General features: G+C 45.3%; 1 protein-coding gene across 1 annotated transcript in view; it reads right to left on the bottom strand.

The window, feature by feature from the left end:
* The window catches only part of DCTD (dCMP deaminase), a 125461-nt gene that overhangs the window by 74175 nt on the left and 32648 nt on the right, over positions 1–18638 (bottom strand). Inside the window, exon 2 of the mRNA XM_055416373.2 lies at positions 6642–6696. The gene's annotated coding sequence lies outside the window, so the exon portion shown is untranslated. The remainder of the gene's footprint in view (positions 1–6641; positions 6697–18638) is intronic.

The raw sequence follows: 18638 nt of genomic DNA, 5'->3' as shown, positions 1-18638 counted from the left end.
TCCACAGAGAAATCTAACTTGGCACAACCAATACAAACCATAGTACCCGCTCTGTTTTCATTTCATGAATTCTGATTACAGAAGCCAAATCATATTTAACTACTAACAATACTAGGCCACCAACGGGTCTTTTGCTTCAGATCACTTAATCACAAGATGCTTCGTGGACCATCTGGATCTCTAAGAAGTTTGCTGTCGCTCTAGCAGACAGTAGGCAAATGATTAGCAAGACCCACAGGTTTTTTTGGTGGGTTTTTTTTTTTTTTTGATAAGGTGTTACTTTAAAACTGTGCCTCCCTGGTACCCAAACTGAACCTGCTGAGTTAGTTCATTTAAGAAGGCCGCAGGGGTTGAGATCGGGGAGGGGAGTTTGGGAGAAATTTGATTGCTTACGATCACAGAAACAAAGGTACTGATTGGCTAACTGAATTTTTCACTTTTCAACTGGCTATTTTAGAACCCCAGAGATGTAGTCCGAATCATAACTCTTCTGGTCCATATATTATGGCAGTATTTACATAAGCAACTGGGGGGAAAAACTAGTGTACTGCATTAGTGGATGAGATCCGCATGAGTTCATTTCCTCAGCCTCCCAGACTAGGGAAGTTAAGAGTCACAACGTGACGGGGTTCTTACAGCATGTTTCACACTGGTAGCACGCTCAGCACCTGAAATGGTGAAGGTGAGGGAAGGCTTTTATCTTATTTAAATAGCCTGTTAATAGCCATGATGACACTACAAGGAGAAAAATATCCTGAGCCTGGAGAATGACTTCATAGTCAAGTACATAAAAATAAAAACTCAAATCAAAGACCACTAAGTAGGGACTTCCCTGGTGGTCCAGTGGTTAAGAATCCGCCTTCCAAAGCAGGGGACAAGGTTTCATCCCTAGTCGGGAACTAAGATCCCACATATGGGGGGCAACTAAGCCCTGGAGCCCCAGCTGCTGAGCCCACATCACAACTACTGAAGCCTGTGTGCTCCAGAGCCCATGCTCCTCAAGGAAAAGCCCAAGCCACAGCTAAGACCCCATGCAGCCAAATAAAAAAATATCTTTTAAAAACCCACTAAGTAATACACATGTCCCTGGGGAAAGAATACCCAGTAAAACTTTGACAGCAGGAGGAACATTAGGTGGATCTTACAGCTCAGACTGTAAAGCGTCTGCCTGCAATGCAGGAGACCTGGGTTCGATCCCTGGGTCAGGAAGATCTCCTAGAGGAGGAAATGGCAATCCACTCCAGTATTCTTGCCTAGAGAATTCCATGGACAGAGGAGCCTGGTAGGCTACAGTCCATGGGGTCGCTAAGAGTTGGACACAACTGAACGACTTCACCTTCTTTCTACACTACCAAATATTGAAACATATTAAACATAGATAAAGTCATCTGGTGGAACTGGGGCTTTCCTGGTGGCTCAGATACTAAAGAATTCGCCTGCAGGGCAGAAGACCTGAGTTCCATCCCTAGGTCAGGAAGACCCCCTGGAGAAGGGAATGGCCACCCACTCCAGTATTCTGGCCTGGAGAATCCCATGAGCAGAGGAGCCTGGTGGGCTGCAGTACATGGAGTCACAAAGAGTCAGACATGACTTGAGTGACTAAGTCATCTGGTGCAGATGAAAGAAAAGAATGAGGAACCAGTGAGTGGAATGGAAAACAAAGATCCACAGCAGATCCAATATGACTGGAGCCCCAGAAAATTGTACCTAGGTATATAAAAAAGTTTGAGCGTTCTTTGGCATTGCCTTTATTTGCAATTGGTTTAGAAAAGGCAGAGGAACCAGAGATCAAATTGCCAACATCCGTTGGATCATCAAAAAAGCAAGAGAGTTCCAGAAAAACATTGATTTCTATTTTATTGACTATGCCAAAGCCTTTGATTGTGTGGATCACAATAAACTTTGGGAAATTCTGAAAGAAATGGGAGTACCAGACCACCTGACCTGCCTCTTGAGAAACCTATATGCAGGTCAGGAAGCAACAGTTAGAACTGGACATGGAACAACAGGCTGGTTCCAAATAGGAAAAGGAGTACGTCAAGGCTGTATATTGTCACCCTACTTATTTAACTTATATGCAGAGTACATCATGAGGAACACTGGACTTGAAGAAGCACAAGCTGGAATCAAGATTGCCGGGAGAAATATCAATAACCTCAGATATGCAGATGACACCACCCTTATGGCAGAGAGTGAAGAAGAGATAAAAAGCCTCCTGATGAAAGTGAAAGAGGAGAGTGAAAAAGTTGGCAGAAAACTTAGATAATGGCATCTGGTCCCATCAGTTCAGTTCAGTCGCTCAGTCGTGTCCGACTATCCACGACCCCATGAATCACAGCACGCCAGGCCTCCCTGTCCATCACCAACTCCTGGAGTTCACTCAAATTCATGTCCATTGAGTTGGTGATGCCAGCCAGCCATCTCATTTTCTGTCATCCCCTTCTCCTCCTGCCCCCAATTCCTCCCAGCATCGGAGTCTTTTCCAGTGAGTCAACTCTTCGCATGAAGTGGCCAAAGTATTGCAGTTTCAGCTTTAGCATCAGTCCTTCCAATGAACACACAGGACTGATCTCCTTTCGAATGGACTGGTTGGATCTCCTTGCAGTCCAAGGGACTCTCAAGAGTCTTCTCCAACACCACAGTTCAAAAGCATCAATTCTTCGGTGATCAGCTTTCTTCACAGTCCAAATTTTACATCCATACGTGACCACTGGAAAAACCATAGCCTTGACTAGATGGACCTTGGTTGGCAAAGTAATGTCTCTGCTTTTTAATATGCTATCTAGGTTGGTCATAACTTTCCTTCCAAGGAGTAAGCGTCTTTTAATTTCATGGCTGCAGTCAGCATCTACAGTGATTTTGGAGCCCAAAAAAATAGTCTGAAACTGTTTCCACTGTTTCCCCATCTATTTGCCATGAAGTGATGGCCAACTTCAGACTTAAATTGAAGAAAGTAGGGAAAACCACTAGACCATTCAGATATGACCTAAATCTAATCCCTTATGATTATACAGTGGAAGTGAGAAATAGATTTAAGGGACTAGATATGATAGAGTGCCTGATGAACTCTGGACGGAGGTTCGTGACATTGTACAGGAGACAGGGACCAAGACCATCCCCATGGAAAAGAAATGCAAAAAAGCAAAATGGCTGTCTGAGGAGGCCTTACAAATAGCTGTGAAAGGAAGAGAAGTGAAAAGCAAAGGAGAAAAGGAAAGATATAAGCATCTGAATGCAGAGTTCCAAAGAATATCAAGGAGAGATAAGAAAGCCTTCCTCAGTGATCAATGCAAAGAAATAGAGGAAAACAACAGAATGGGAAAGACAAGAGATCTCTTCAAGAAAATTAGAGATTCCAAGGGAGCATTTCATGCAAAGATGGGCTCGATAAAGGACAGAAATGGTATGGACCTAACAGAAGCAGAAGATATTAAGAAGAGGTGGCAAAAATACACAGAAGAACTGTACAAAAAAGATCTTCACAACCAAGATAGTCACAACAACGTGATCACTGACCTAGAGCCAGACATCTTGGAATGTGAAGTCAAGTGGGCCTTAGAAAGCATCACTAAGAACAAAGCTAGTGGAGGTGATGGAATTCCAGTTGAGATATTTCAAATCTTGAAAGATGATGCTGTGAAAGTGCTGCACTCAAGATGCCAGCAAATTTGGAAAACTCAGCAGTGGCCACAGGACTGGAAAAGGTCAGTCTTCATTCCAATCCCAAAGAAAGGCAATGCCAAAGAATGCTCAAACTACTGCACATTGCACTCATCTCACATGCTAGTAAAGTCATGCTCAAAATTCTCCAAGCCAGGCTTCAACAATATGTGAACCGTGAACTCCCAGATGTTCAAGCAGGTTTTAGAAAAGGCAGAGGCACCAGAGATCAAATTGCCAACATCCGCTGGATCATGGAGAAAGCAAGAGGGTTCCAGAAAAACATCTATTTCTGCTTCTATGCCAAAGCCTTTGACTGTGTGGATCACAATAAACTGTGGAACATTCTGAAAGAGTGGAGAAGGCAATGGCAAGCCACTCCAGTACTATTGCCTAGAAAATCCCATGGATGGAGGAGCCTGGTGGGCTGTAGTCCGTGGGGTCGCTAAGGGTCGGACACGACTGAGCAACTTCACTTTCACTTTTCACTTTCACACATTGGAGAAGGAAATGGCAACCCACTCCAGTGTTCTTGCCTGGAGAATCCCAGGGACAGGGGAGCCTGGTGGGCTTCCATCTATGGGGTCGCACAGAGTCGGACACGACTGAAGTGACTTAGCAGCAGCAGCAGCATTCTGAAAGAGATGGGAATCCCAGACCACCTGAGCTGCCTCTTGAGAAACCTGTATGCAGGTCAGGAAGCAACAGTCAGAACTGGACATGGAACAACAGACTGGTTCCAAATAGGAAAAGGAGTACGTCAACGCTGTATATTGTCACCTTGCTTATTTAACTTATATGCAGAGTACATCATGAGGAACGCTGGGCTGGAAGAAGCACAAGCTGGAATCAAGATTGCTGGGAGAAATATCAATAACCTCAGATATGCAGATGACACCACCCTTATGGCAGAAAGTGAAGAGGAACTCAAAAGCCTCTTGATGAAAGTGAAAGAGGAGAGTGAAAAGGTTGGCTTGAAGCTCAACATTCAGAAAACTAAGATCATGGCATCTGGTCCCATCACTTCATGGGAAATAGATGGGGAAACAGTGGAACCAGTGTCAGACTTTATTTTTTTGGGCTCCAAAATCACTGCAGATGCTGATTGCAGCCATGAAATTAAAAGACGCTTACTCCTTGGAAGGAAAGTTATGACCAACCTTGATAGTATATTAAAAAGCAGAGACATTACTTTGCCAACAAAAGTCCGTCTAGTCAAGGCTATGGTTTTTCCAGTGGTCATGTATGGATGTGAGACTTGGACTGTGAAGAAAGCTGATCGCCGAAGAATTGATGCTTTTGAACTGTGGTGTTGGAGAAGACTCTTGAGAGTCCCTTGTATTGCAAGGAGATCCAACCAGTCCATTCTAAGGGAGATCGATCCTGGGTGTTCATTGGAAGGACTGATGCTAAAGCTGAAACTGCAATACTTTGGCCACCTCATGCGAGGAGTTGACTCACTGGAAAAGACTCTGATGCTGGGAAAGGTTGGGGGCGGGAGGAGAAGGGGACGACAGAGAATGAGATGGCTGGATGGCATCGCCGACTCTGTGGACATGAGTTTGAGTGAACTCCAGGAGTTGGTGATATACAGGGAGGCCTGGCGTGCTGTGATCATGGGGTCGCAGAGAGTCAGAGACGACTGAGCGACTGAACTGAACTGAACTGAACACTAAGTAATAAGCTAACTTTTTGAGGAATGGGAAAGATACTCACATCTTCTCATATGCCAAAATAAAGTCTAGAGATCCCACTACTGGGCAGATAGCCTCAGAAAACCATAATTCAGAAAGACATGTGTATCCCAATGTTCACTGCAGCACTGTTTACAATAGGCAGGACATGAAGTAACTTAAATGTCCGTCGACAGATAAATAGATACAGAAGATATGGTACATATCTACAATTGAATATTATTCAGCCATAAAAAGGAATGGAATGGGGTCATTTGGAAACGGCAACCCACTCCAGTGTTCTTGCCTGGAGAATCCCAGGGACAGGGGAGCCTGGTGGGCTGCCGTCTATGGGGTTGCACAGAGTCGGACACAACTGAAGTGACTTAGCAGCAGCAGCAGCAGCAGTGACAGAGATGGACCTAGAGTCTGTCATACAAAGTGAAGCAGGTCAAAAAACAAATGTCATATATCAATGAATATATATGGAATCCAGAAAAACAGTACAAATGAACCTATTTGCAGGGTAGGAAGAGAGATGCAGGTGTAGAGACTGAACATGTGGACCCAAGGAGGAAAGGGGAAGGTGGGACGAACTGGGAGAGTAGGATTGACATTTACACCACCATGTGTAAAATAAAGAGCGAGCAGGAAGCTGCTAGATAACACAGGGAGCTCAGCTCAGTGCTCCGTGATGACCTAAAGGGGTGGGCTGGGGATGGGGGGAGGGGGGCTTAAGAGGGAGGAAATATGTGCAAACAAATACAGCTGACTCATTTCATGGTAGAGCAGAAACTAACACAACACTGTAAAGCAATTATACTCCGATCAATCAAAATTTAAAAATAAAGTCTACAGAATTAAAGAATCAAATATAAAAAAATGAAACTATGTTTTTAAAACTTTTTAAAAATGTAGGCAGATATTTTTCTGAGCCCGAGGTGGGAAAGGCAGAAACCGTCCACCAGTAGAGCTCACAAACCCTCTGTCCCCTCAGTCTATCAAGGAGCCTGCCAGCAAAAGAGGAAAAGCTGCAAACCAATTCTGTTCATACACATGTTGTATATTTTAAATGCAACATAGACAATGATTTTCACAGAAATGCCATGAAAGACTAAACATATTACGAATTTAGAGGCTGCACAGAAGCTCCACACTGTGTTGATCATTTTGGAGGGCACACCATCCCGTGAATAAGACTTGCTACCTTCTGACTTCTGTGCTTTCAGATCACTCACACGGTAGTGCTGGCTTAATTAAACATGCTAATAAAAATAAATAAAATTTTAAAAATTTATTTTTACTCACACGCTGAATTTTAGCTCCACTTCTCAAAGGTGCATTAGTCACTCACAGGGGTTGACTGTGAACCAAAAAAAAAAACAAACTAAAAAAAATAATAACATACATACCACTCAGAACAACATCATACACGTATATAATAAACGAGTGTGTGCCTACATGCTAAGTCGTTTCAATCATGTCTGACCTTTGTGACCCTATGGATCGTAACCAGCCACGCTCCTCTGTCCATGGGATTCTCCAGGCAAGAATACTGGAGTGGGTAGCCATGCCCTCCTCCAGGGCATCTTCCCCACCCAGGGGTCGAAGCTGCATGTGTTTCATCTAACTTGCATTGGCAGGCAGGTTCTTTAACACTAGTGCCACCTGAGCTCATAATAAATGAGACCCCAGAGCAAATATAAAATGAATCCGTGCCTGCCAGGACAAGTGAGCCTCCAATGGTGGTGATCTCATACAAGAATTCTACAAGAAAAGTGTGAACAAGATGTCAGATAATGAATATCTAAAAGCTGGATTTTGTTCAACAAGGAATCCATGACTCTCTGTCGCTGGGCACCGCCTGTACTGAAATTTTGTCGTAGGATGACACGAAGCCATCAAAACTTTTGCATCATCTTCAGACCAGTCAGCGACCTTTCTGTCATCCATACAAGGCTTTTTGGAATGAAAGCAAAATGTTGCCCTCCAAGTAAGACTCTAACTCATTCTATCCCTAAAGACAAAGAAGAGGTAGTGACAGGAACAGATGTCAGTGATAGACCATTATAATATATGAAGTGAAGTGAAGTGAAAGTCGCTCAGTCGCGTCTGACTCTTTGCAACCCCATGGACTATACAGTCCATGAAATTCTCCAGGCCAGAATACTGGAGTGGATAGCCTTTCCCTTCTGCAGGGAATCTTCCCAATCCAGGGATCGAACCCAGGTCTCCCGCATTGCAGGCGGATTATTTACCAGCTGAACCACAAGGGAAGCCCAAGATATTAGAATGGGTAGCCTATCCCTTCTCCAGCAAATCTTCCTGACCCAGGAATCGAACCAGGGTCTCCTGCATTGCAGGCAGATTCTTTACCAACTGAGCTGTCAGGGAAGTCCATTATCATATATACATGTATCAAACTCACACATTGTCTACCTTAAATTCATACAATGTTATGTGCCAAACATAGTCACTGTTTAAAAGAGAAAAAATATAAAACCAATCCAGAAGCTAAAGGCCAATATTATGCATAAAGAGAAAGCAGAACAGTTCTTGGCAAAATGCCTCTGGTCCAAGGTCAATGGTGGACATCATCTTAACAGTGAACACCATCCTAGGTCCCTGGTGGAACACCAACCTAGGCCAATGGCAGATGAAGTGAAGGATTCATTGCTGCATGTCCTCCTGCTGCCAGATATTTATTTCTGTTTCTTGTTGGACGAGAACACTGAGGAACAGAGCGCAACTCTGCTCCCAGCATATGTGTGCCACACGCACAAGGAAGACATTCTCTGTGGCTTCTGATTCTGTTAATCTCCGAAAAGCCATGCTACATAAACAGGTATTTCCTTGTTTAGGTCATGATTATATGATGATTCAGTCAACCCAGCCTCTCTTTATTCATGGAGAACAGTTGGTGGCCAGAAAGATGCCTTTTGATCTTCATGAGTATTGAAAGAAATAGTGCAGTATGTAAATATCATTAAATCACCACCACTGTAAGTGTACCTTGTATACGGGAAATGAATGACTAGGAGTGTTGACCTGTTTTTTTAATACCGAGGTTCCACTGGAAAGGGAAGCCTGGCATGCTGCAATCCATGAGGTCACAAAGCGTCGGGACACAAGTGTGCAACTGAACTGAACTGAACACTGGTCATTGGAGAAGGAAATGGCAACCCACTCCAGTAATCTCGCCTGGAAAATTCCATGGATGGAGGAGCCTGGCGGGCTACAGTCCATGGAGTTGCAGAGAGTTGGACACGATTAAGTGACTGAACACACTGATTACTGAAAGCAAAGGGATCACCCAAGACTGCAGTCTTTAGATAATTTTTATAACCTCATTAGAACCCATAACAACCTTGGAATGATTTCCAGGGACTTGTTGCCTGCAATTTAATAGAAATAGATTTACTACTATCTCCCAAGTCAGAACTCTCAGCCTCACAGCTTTGACAATGACAGGCCTGTTGGGTTAGCCTCCATAGAAGAGTGAGCATAGACTTGAGCTGAAAAGCTCATCACAGTGTCTAAGTTTAGGTTCTATCTTAGTAGGCAGAACTAGCTGACGTGCGCGTGTGCTAATTTGCTTCAATCATGTCCGACTGTTTAGGACCCTATGGACTGTAACCCTTGAGGTTCCTCTGTCCATGGGATTCTCCAGGCAAGAATACTGGAGTGGGTTGCCATGCCCTCCTCCAGGGGGTCTTCCCAACCCAGGGATCGAACTGGCGTCCCTTATGTCTCCTGCATTGGAGGGCAGGTTCTTTACCACTAGCGCCACCTGGGAAGCCCAGAACTTGCTGAAAAACTCTCTCAAATCCTTGCTGCCATTTCCAAAAATATGAAATGTAATAGGAATACTCTAGAGTGGGAGAATAACGTCATTCTGGGGCAAGACAGTGAAAGCAAGTTCTCAAGTTCCCGTGCAATGAAAACTAATCCTCCTCCTGATGAGGTGGAAAGAATGTATTTTCCAGAATACCAGTTGCCTACCATCTACCCAGACGGAGCTAATGTGCTCTACTAAAATACCATATCCAGAAAAGTAGCTAAAATTGGGGTACTGAATGCTAGGTTTGTGACAGCCCGCTGTCATCTAAATGAGCCATCCAGATTTTTCAAGAGGCCAGTGTGGTGCATTAAAATGGGATCCTAAAGAAGACACCATTTGGAATGATTTGGTCAAACTGAAAGATCTAAGTCTTGAGGGGTGGGACCAATCTCTGCAGTCTTTCTGAAATGAAATATTTACTACCATAGTCAGAGAGGGTAGTTTCTGGGGTTTTCTTTTCATATATATTCATTTTTATTTATTTTATTTGACTGTGCCTGGTCTTAGCTGTGGCATGCAGGATCTTCTGTTGTAGCATGCAAACTCTTAACTGCATTATGTGGAATCTAGTTCCGTGACCAGGGACCGAACCAGGTTACACGGTCGTGATCTCTTCTTGAAGCTTAAAACTGCACTGAGGCTTTTAGCATATTAATTAAGACCTAGTTGACTGCCCATTTATCTTGCCCCAAGAAACTCCATGTCCTATTACTCACTACCGACCCCTTAGAGACACCACTATAGACTAGCCCCCTCCCCGACATCAGTATAAACATATTGTCCTAACCACAATCATGCCGTCTAGCTTCTGACAGTGATTAAGTGCTGCCACTTAGCCTCTGCTAGTCTGGGGACCCCATTATCCCTATGGGAGAGACCAGTTCTGTAATAGCAGCCCCACAGACAGCCCCAGTCTGCAGGGGACGATGGCCACCAGAGAGCCTCTGGATGATGCTGGTGCCCCTTGCCAGGCGTTCCTCACCCCCAGGGGACAGAGGGAGCAGATGGTACTTGGGGACCTATTCTCAGGCACCCACTTCTCTGAGCCTTTTTTCTTTGCTCCAGAGTCTGCTATGGCAGTTCTGCCATCTTTAATTCATCTTATGAAGTCCTAAAGGAAATCAACCCTGAATATTCACTGGAAGGACTGATGCTGAAGCTGAAGTTCCAACACTTTGGCCGCCTGACTTTTCCAGTGAGCTGACTCATTAGAAAAGACCCTGATGCTGGGAAAGACTAAAGGTAGGAGGAGAAGGGGATGACAGAGAATGAGATGGTTGGATGGCATCAGCGACTCGATTGACATGAGTTTGAGCAAGCTCCAGGAGATGGTGAAGGACAGGGAGGCCTGGCGTGCTGCAGTCCATGGGGTCACAAGGAGTTGGATCTGACTTAGTGACTGAACAACAATAAATGCAGGCCGACACTTTGTCCAAGATCCTAGGAGTCATCTGAGGAGGATGTCAGAGCCGACTGCTGGCACTCCTGCCTGGGAGTTACATCCTGCAGGATGGGAGAGGGCCCCCAGCTGTGAGCCTGCACCCTCCTGCAGGCTCTCACTCGGGGTCCTGCCACGATTGTGTCAGCAGGTTCAGCAGCCACTCAGGTTCAGAACCCCTCTTCTCTCTTGCTGGCTCAGCTCTCCCCCAGGCAGGCTGTGCTGATCTATGACCCTATGATCCCGTGGCCAGACCCAGAGGTGCAGGCAGACCCTTAGGAAGACAAGGCGTTGTCCTGCAAGGCACCCTTTTGCAACGTGGTCTCTAGGCAGAGGGATGCCCACCGTCTTCCAACCAGCACTGTGGCCACTCCTGCAGTCCCTGAGTTATATCCACCTAGAAAAATCCAGTGTAGGTCTCAGGGTCCCATTTCACTGTCAAAGCCCTGAATTAATCTTCCCACTGAATCAACTCTTCTCGTTCACATCATGAATGCTCAGTCGCTCAGTCGTGTCCGACTCTTAGCAACCCTGTGGACGGTAGCCTGCCAGGTTTCTCTGTCCGTGGAGTTATCCAGGCAAGAACACTGGAGGGGGTTGCCATTTCCTCCTTGAGGGGATCTCCCGACCCAAGGATCAAACCTGAGTTTCCCACATTGGCAGGCAGATTCTTTACCATTAGCACCATGTCCATCGGCAGAGGAATGGATAAGAAAGCTGTGGTACATATACACAATGGAATATTCAGTTCAGTTCAGTTGTGCAGTCATGTCGACTCTTTGAGACCCCATGAGCTGCAGCATGCCAGGCCTCCCTGTCCAACACCAACTCCCGGAGTTCACCCAAACTTGAGCCGATGATGCCATCCAACCATCTCATCCTCTGTCATCCCCTTCTCCTCCTGCCCTCAATCTTTCCCAGCATCAGGGTCTTTTCAAATGAGTCAGCTCTTCGCATCAGGTGGCCAAAGTATTGGAGTTTCAACTTCAACATCAGACCTTCCAATGAACACCCAGGACCGATCTCCTGTAGGATGGACTGGTTGGATCTCCTTAAAGTCCAAGGAACTCTCAAGAGTTTTCTCCAGCACCACAATTCAAAAGCATCAATTCTTCAGCGATCAGCTTTCTTCACAGTCCAACTCTCACATCCATACATGACCACTGGAAAAACCATAGCCTTGACTAGACGGATCTTTGTTGAGAAAGTAATGTCTCTGCTTTTTAATATGCTGTCTAGGTTGGTCATAACTTTCCTTCCAAGGAGTTCAGTTCAGTTCAGTTCAGTCGCTCAGTCGTGCCCGACTATCTGCGACCCCATGAATCACAGCACGCCAGGCCTCCCTGTCCATTACCAGCTCCCGGAGTACACTCAAACTCATGTCCACAGAGTCGGTGGTGCCATCCAGCCATCTCATTCTCTGTCGTCCCCTTCTCCTCCCGCCCCCAACCTTTCCCAGCATCAGAGTCTTTTCCAGTGAGTCAACTCGTCGCATGAGGTGGCCAAAGTATTGCAGTTTCAGCTTTAGCATCAGTCCTTCCAATGAACACCCAGGATCGATCTCCCTTAGAATGGACTGGTTGGATCTCCTTGCAGTATAAGGGACTCTCAAGAGTCTTCTCCAACACCACAGCTCAAAAGCATCGATTCTTCGGCGATCAGCTTTCTTCACAGTCCAACTCTCACATCCATACATGACCATTGCCTTGACTAGACGGACCTTGGTTGGCAAAGTAATGTCTCTGCTTTTTAATATACTATCAAGGTTGGTCATAACTTTCCTTCCAAGGAGCAAGCGTCTTTTAATTTCATGGCTGCAATCAGCATCTGCAGTGATTTTGGAGCCCAAAAAAATAAAGTCTGACACTGTAAGCATCTTTTAATTTCATGGCTGCAATCACCATCTGCAGTGATTTTTAAGCCCACAAAAATAAAGTCTTTCACTGTTTCCACTGTTTCCCCATCTATTTCCCATGAAGTGATGGGACCAGATGCCATGATCTTTGTTTTCTAAATGTTGAGCTTTAAGCCAACCTTTTCACTCTCCTCTTTCACTTTCATCAAGAGGCTCTTTAGCTCTTCTTCACTTTTTGCCATAAGGGTGGTGTCATCTGCATATCTGAGGTTATTGATATTTCTCCCGGCAATCTTGATTCCAGCTTGTGCTTCCTCCAGCCCGGCGTTTCTTATGATGTACTCTGCATATAAGTTAAATAAGCAGGGTGACAATATACAGCCTTGACGTATTCCTTTTCCTATTTGGAACCAGTCTGTTGTTCCATGTCCAGTTCTAACTGTTGCTTCCTGACTTGCATACAGGTTTCTCAGGAGGCAGGTCAGGTGGTCTGGTATTCCCATCTCTTTCAGAATTTTCCACAGTTTATTGTGATCCACACAGTCAAAGGCGTTGGCATAGTCAATAAAGCAGAAATCGATGTTTTTCTGGAACTCTCTTGCTTTTTCCATGATCCAGCGGATGTTGGCAACTTGATCTCTGGTTCCCCTGCCTTTTCTAAATCCATCTTGAACATCTGGAAGTTCACGGTTCACATATTGCTAAAGCCTGGCTTGCAGAATTTTGAGCATTACTTTACTAGCGTGTAAGATGAGTGCAATTGTGAGGTAGTTTGAGCATTCTTTGGCATTGCCTTCCTTTGGGATTGGAATGAAAACTGACTTTTTTCTAGTCCTGTGGCCACTGCTGAGTTTTCCAAATTTGCTGGCATATTGAGTGCAGCACTTTCACAGCATCATCTTTTAGGATTTGAAATAGCTCAACTGGAATTCCATCACCTCCACTAGCTTTGTTCCTAGTGATGCTTCCTATGGCCCACTTGACTTCACATTCCAGGATTCTGGCTCTAGGTGAGTGATCATACCATCATGATTAACTGGGATGTGAAGATCTTTTTTGTACAGTTCTTCTGTGTATTCTTGCCACGTCTTCTTAATATCTTCTGCTTCTGTTAAGTCCATACCATTTCTGTCCTTTATGAGCCCATCTTTGCATGAAATATTCCCCGGACTCTCTAATTTTCTTGAAGAGACCTCTAGTCTTTCCCATTCTATTGTTTTCCTCTATTTCTTTGCATTGATCACTGAGGAAGGCTTTCTTATCTCTCCTAGCTATTCTTTGGAACTCTGCATTCAGATGCTTATATCTTTCCTTTTCTCCTTTGCTTTTCACTTCTCTTCTTTTCCCAGCTATTTGTAAGGCCTCCCCAAACAGGGGTTTTGCTTTTTTGCAAAATAGAATATTATTCAGCTATTAAGAAGAATGCATTTGAGTGAGTTCTAAGGAGGTGGATGAAACTGGAGTCTATTATACAGAGTGAAGTAAGTCAGAAAGAAAAACACCAATACAGCATACTAACACATATACATGGAATTTAGAAAGAAGGTAATGACGACCATATATGCGAAACAGCAAAAGAGACACAGATGTAAAGAACAGACTTTTGGACTCTGTGGGAGCAGGTGAGGGTGGGATGATTTGAAAGAACAGCATTGAAACATGTATATTACCATATGTGAAACAGATCACCAGTCCAGGTTTGATGCATGAGACAGGGTGCTCAAGGCTGGTGCACTAGGATGACCCTGAGAGATGTGATGGGGAGGGAAGGGGGAGGGGGGTTCAGGATGGGGACACATGTACAACCACAGCTGATTCATGTCAATGTATGGCAAAAACCACTACAATATTGTAAAGTAATTAGCCTCCAATTAAAATAAATTTAAAAAAATTTTTTTAAGCTGAAAATTAAAAATTTTTTTAAAAAGCAGTATGTGTGGAGAGTATTGGATGGGATGTTAGAATGTAAGAGAGATGACCGTGCCTTCCTTGGTGGGTCTTTGGTGGATATTGGAAAGCAGAAAATGACGTTAGCATTAATGCAGAGGGGTCAGTATTTATGCCCAATCTCTTGAGGTCACTGCCCTGTCCTTAAACATACACAGACATGCCCAGGCCTCACTCTGCAGAGGGCAGCTCTGTCCACAGCCAGCAAACACAGAATGCATGCTCTCGGTATATTGCCCGCTCACAGCATCGCTGGAGAACTTCCACTCCTCACTTGCCCAACTCATCTTCAGATTTCTTGGTCACAGACTTTGCTGTTTATTCTCACATCTCTGTCCTTCCCTAAGGCCTCAGATTGGTCACACCCAGCTCCCTTGACACAGGACCACCTGCACTGCCTTCAGTGAGACCCTTTCACCCGGTTAGAACCGCCAGCCTGAGGCTGCCACAGCTTCAACCACGGCCCCCTCCCAGCTGAGCCGTGCAAACCTGTGAACTCGGGGACACACCAGCATGGTGGGAAGGCTGACAACAAACGAGTCTGTTCTGTTCAGAGGTCAGGACGCATTTGCCTGTGTTTAGCCAATAAGCTCGGAAGCAGAGACAACAGCTCAGGCTAAAAAATAGAGAACAGACACTCCGAAAAGCAAGGGAAGACGGGTACAAACTCCAGGAAGACAACAGACGCCGCAGTTCCTGACACAACGCTGTCAATTCCCAACAGGGAGAGAAATCCCCAGCTGACTTAGGCAGCCTTCCTGATGCTCCCACGAGATCCTCCTTGGCACCCTGAGACCTCATCCTCCCAGCTCTGTATCTGAGGCTTCACTCTCTGCTTCTTTCACCGTGTTAAACACACCTCGAGGGCAGAAACCGAGTCTAAGCATCACCACCCCCCACCCACCTGGCCACCCCTGGGGGCTGGAGCGGAAAAGCAGCCCTTCCGCACAAAGCAGGAAACACTTCTGACTCAAGGCGTCCGTGACCCCAGCATATGTGAATCCAGGGTGAGCCAAGGAAACAGGCCAAACCACAAGGAGTGGAGAACTGGAGGAGCCCGAGCAAACAGAGGGAGGGAGCAGCCCGGATAGCTGCGCGCCAGGAGAATGGGGCAGGGCCAGGAGTGCGGGGGAGAAGGGGGACCCTCAAGGCCACGTGACATCACTGAGGCCCAGAGGACTTCAGGATGCGGGCCTGAACTCGCTCCATCCCAAGATGACGAGAACAAGTGGAACTGGGATGCTACGCAGAAGGGAAAGACTCAGGAAATTTGGAACAAGAAAGCTGGGTCCAGGCGGGGTCCAAGCTTGGCCTTAGTCACAAGGTATAAGGCAAGAATCTAACGACTAAACAAAACAAGAAGTCAGCACAGCAACGCCTTACCAGCTACATGACTAGGCAACACCAAGAGAGGCAGAGATGTTTTTCAAATGGATGGATGGATGGATGGAAATACAAAGGGTTTACGATGCTAGATCATCTAGAGACCAGGCCAGGACTCCTTAGATTCCTACCTGCCAGGAATCAGGTTGGGTCCAAATTTTGGTTCAAGTGAGAACTGAGTGGCCACATCTGTGGAGATTCTCCGTGTCATAGGTCAAGGCATCAGAGGAAAATACTGACGGCTTCAGGCATGTCCTGAGCCAAGGCTGCTGGACTGAGGAAGCTGTAGAGGCAGTGACTAGAAATGTGGCGTCCTATGCAGTTAAGTCGGGCTTCCCAGGTGGCTCACTAGTAAAGAATCCGCCTGCCAAGCAGGAGACGCAGAGTTTGATGCCTGGGTCAGGAAGATGCCCTGGAGAAGGAAATGGCAACCCACTCCAGTATTCTTGCCTGGAGAATCCCACGGACAGAGGAGCCTGGTGGGCTACAGTCCATGGGGCCACAAGGAGTCGGAGGCAACTGAGCGACTAAACAACAAACAAACAGCATGTGGGGAGTTAGGGGTGTATATTGTGTCTTTCTCTAGTTGGTCTTAGGTTGGAAGCAGGGACCAAATTAAGGAAGCTGTCAGTTATTATTCAAGTCCTGGCCACTCTGGACTGATTGGTGGGGAGGTTATTGTTACGGTTTGGTTTCCTGCATTGCTCCCTGAGACCAGCCTGACATCCTGTGAGTCTGCCCTGTAGCAGGCTTAAGTCCTGGGCGAGTTGCTGCGGGCTTGTGGATCAACACTGTTTTTACATATGGTCAGGCCATTGTCCGTGTGCATGTTCAGTGCCTCCATCAATGGACTCCTTTCCCAAACCTACATCAAGAGATAGACTTCTCGAGAACAGTTGGGGAATTGTCTCTGTTGCTAAAACTTAAATAAAAATGTGTCTACTATCTTTAATGCCTGGAGACTGATTCAAATCCAACCTGGATTTGGAAACTCAAACCCAATCTGGGGTGATATTTCAGGCAAGCGCAAAAAAGAGAAAAACAACTTCACCCGCCTCAACTACACAGTAATCAGTTCGGATGCCACACCAAGCGGTGAATAAAAGAAGCCAGAAAGGCATTTCTCAACCTGTGCAGAGTCTTCTGAGCTCTGCAGGAGACACTGAAAAGTTAGAGAAGATTAAAATGGAAGGGACTTCCCTGGTGGCATGGTGGTAAAGAATCTGCCTGCCAGTGTGAGGGACACAGGTTCAATCCCTGGTCAGGGAAGATTCCACATGCCGCGGGGCAACTGCTGAGCCTGTGCTCCACAAGACAGAGCCACTGCAATGAGAAGCCCACTGCACCACAAGGAAGAGGGGCCCCCGCTCATCGCAACCAAAGAAAGCCCGCACAAAGCAACACACACCCAGCGCAGCCAACAAATACATAAAATTTATAAAGGATGTAAGTCTTCCTTCTCAGGCAGAAATTCTGACAAATTAGTGATACATTTCACATGTTAAATAATGTCACCAGTATAGATATAACCTAAGTACAGCCACACACCCAGGGGCTGAACTTGACCTAAAAAGTGCACACAAAAACATTTTTTTTTAACAACAGAGGAACAAGATTCTAGGATAAGTTTAATCTTTGTAATAATTTCCCTTTAAAAAACAGACAGCTTATCGGTAAGAAAGCCTCCTAATAATCAATCTGACAATGTTACAGCCACATTTTCACAGTATATGTTCATAAACTTTAATTACTGGAATTAAAAGACAGCAGCACATATGGTAAGACTATCTTAAAATGTAAAGTGACAGATGTCTATAAATATTAAAATTCTGTAATTATCAGTATAGTTCATTAATTATCTGTCTTCGGATCTTAAAAATAGGAATGATATTTATTCACAAACATTCAGCCATTTAATGAATAAGAATTCATACGAGGAAAACAAGGTGTGGCAAGCTGAGGCCTTTTTAGGGTTAGTATTTACTTTTAATCATCATGCAGTCAGAAGCAGTATGGTGACTTTTAACATGTCCTCATACTGGGAGTACTGCAAACCAAAGCTTAATTTGGATTTAAATAGACTGAATTTCCTCCCTATTTTTTCTGAGAACTAATGAAAAACAGTATAACTAGCTGGGTCATGGATACTGATGGGAAATAATTGAGGAGTATGACCTGACCTGTTTGATATCAACATTAATATTAGAGTATATAAAGCAGTAATGTTTGGCTTTCTTTCCGCTAGGGAACCTCATGGGATCTGAGCAGGGTTATTGAAGCCAGGACTTTTCAAAATGTACTGTTCATAGTAAATGCCTGGGGATCTGGGTCCAAGGTAGGGCCGGAGTTTGCATTTCTGCACAAATGCTAAGCTTCCAGTCCCAGGACTTAAGAATAACAAGGTCCGGACCACCAGCCGCCAAAGATTTTAATGCATCTCACACCTATCTCATAGGCCTTTATACACCTTGGCATGTAAAACGCTTTGCAAGCATCTCTAAAGAATGTGTGCATTATAGTGTCTGTCCTTTAGCCCTCATTGCTTTGTATTAGTCGCCCAGTTGTGTCCGACTCTTTGTGACCCCATGGACTGTAGCCCACCAGGCTCCTCTCTTTCTGGGATCTTCCAGGCAAGAATACTGGAGTGGGCGGGTTGCCATTCCCTTCTCCAGGGGATCTTCCCGACCCAAGGACCGAACCCAGGTCTCCTGCACTGCAGGCAGATTCTTAATCAGTTCCTCAGGGCAAACTTCCCAGGGGAAATTTCTATGAACCCGACAGGGGACGTTTCTGCTTGTCATTGACCACAGTTATCCCAGCTCGCTAAGAAACACCACCACT

Source organism: Moschus berezovskii, chromosome 26 (genome assembly GCF_049115385.1).
Source record: "Moschus berezovskii isolate FMDL1 chromosome 26, NW_MosBer_1.0, whole genome shotgun sequence".
Classification (NCBI taxonomy): Eukaryota; Metazoa; Chordata; class Mammalia; order Artiodactyla; family Moschidae; genus Moschus; species Moschus berezovskii.
Note: the sequence above shows the minus strand (reverse complement) of the source record. Positions and strands in the feature narration are given on the sequence as shown.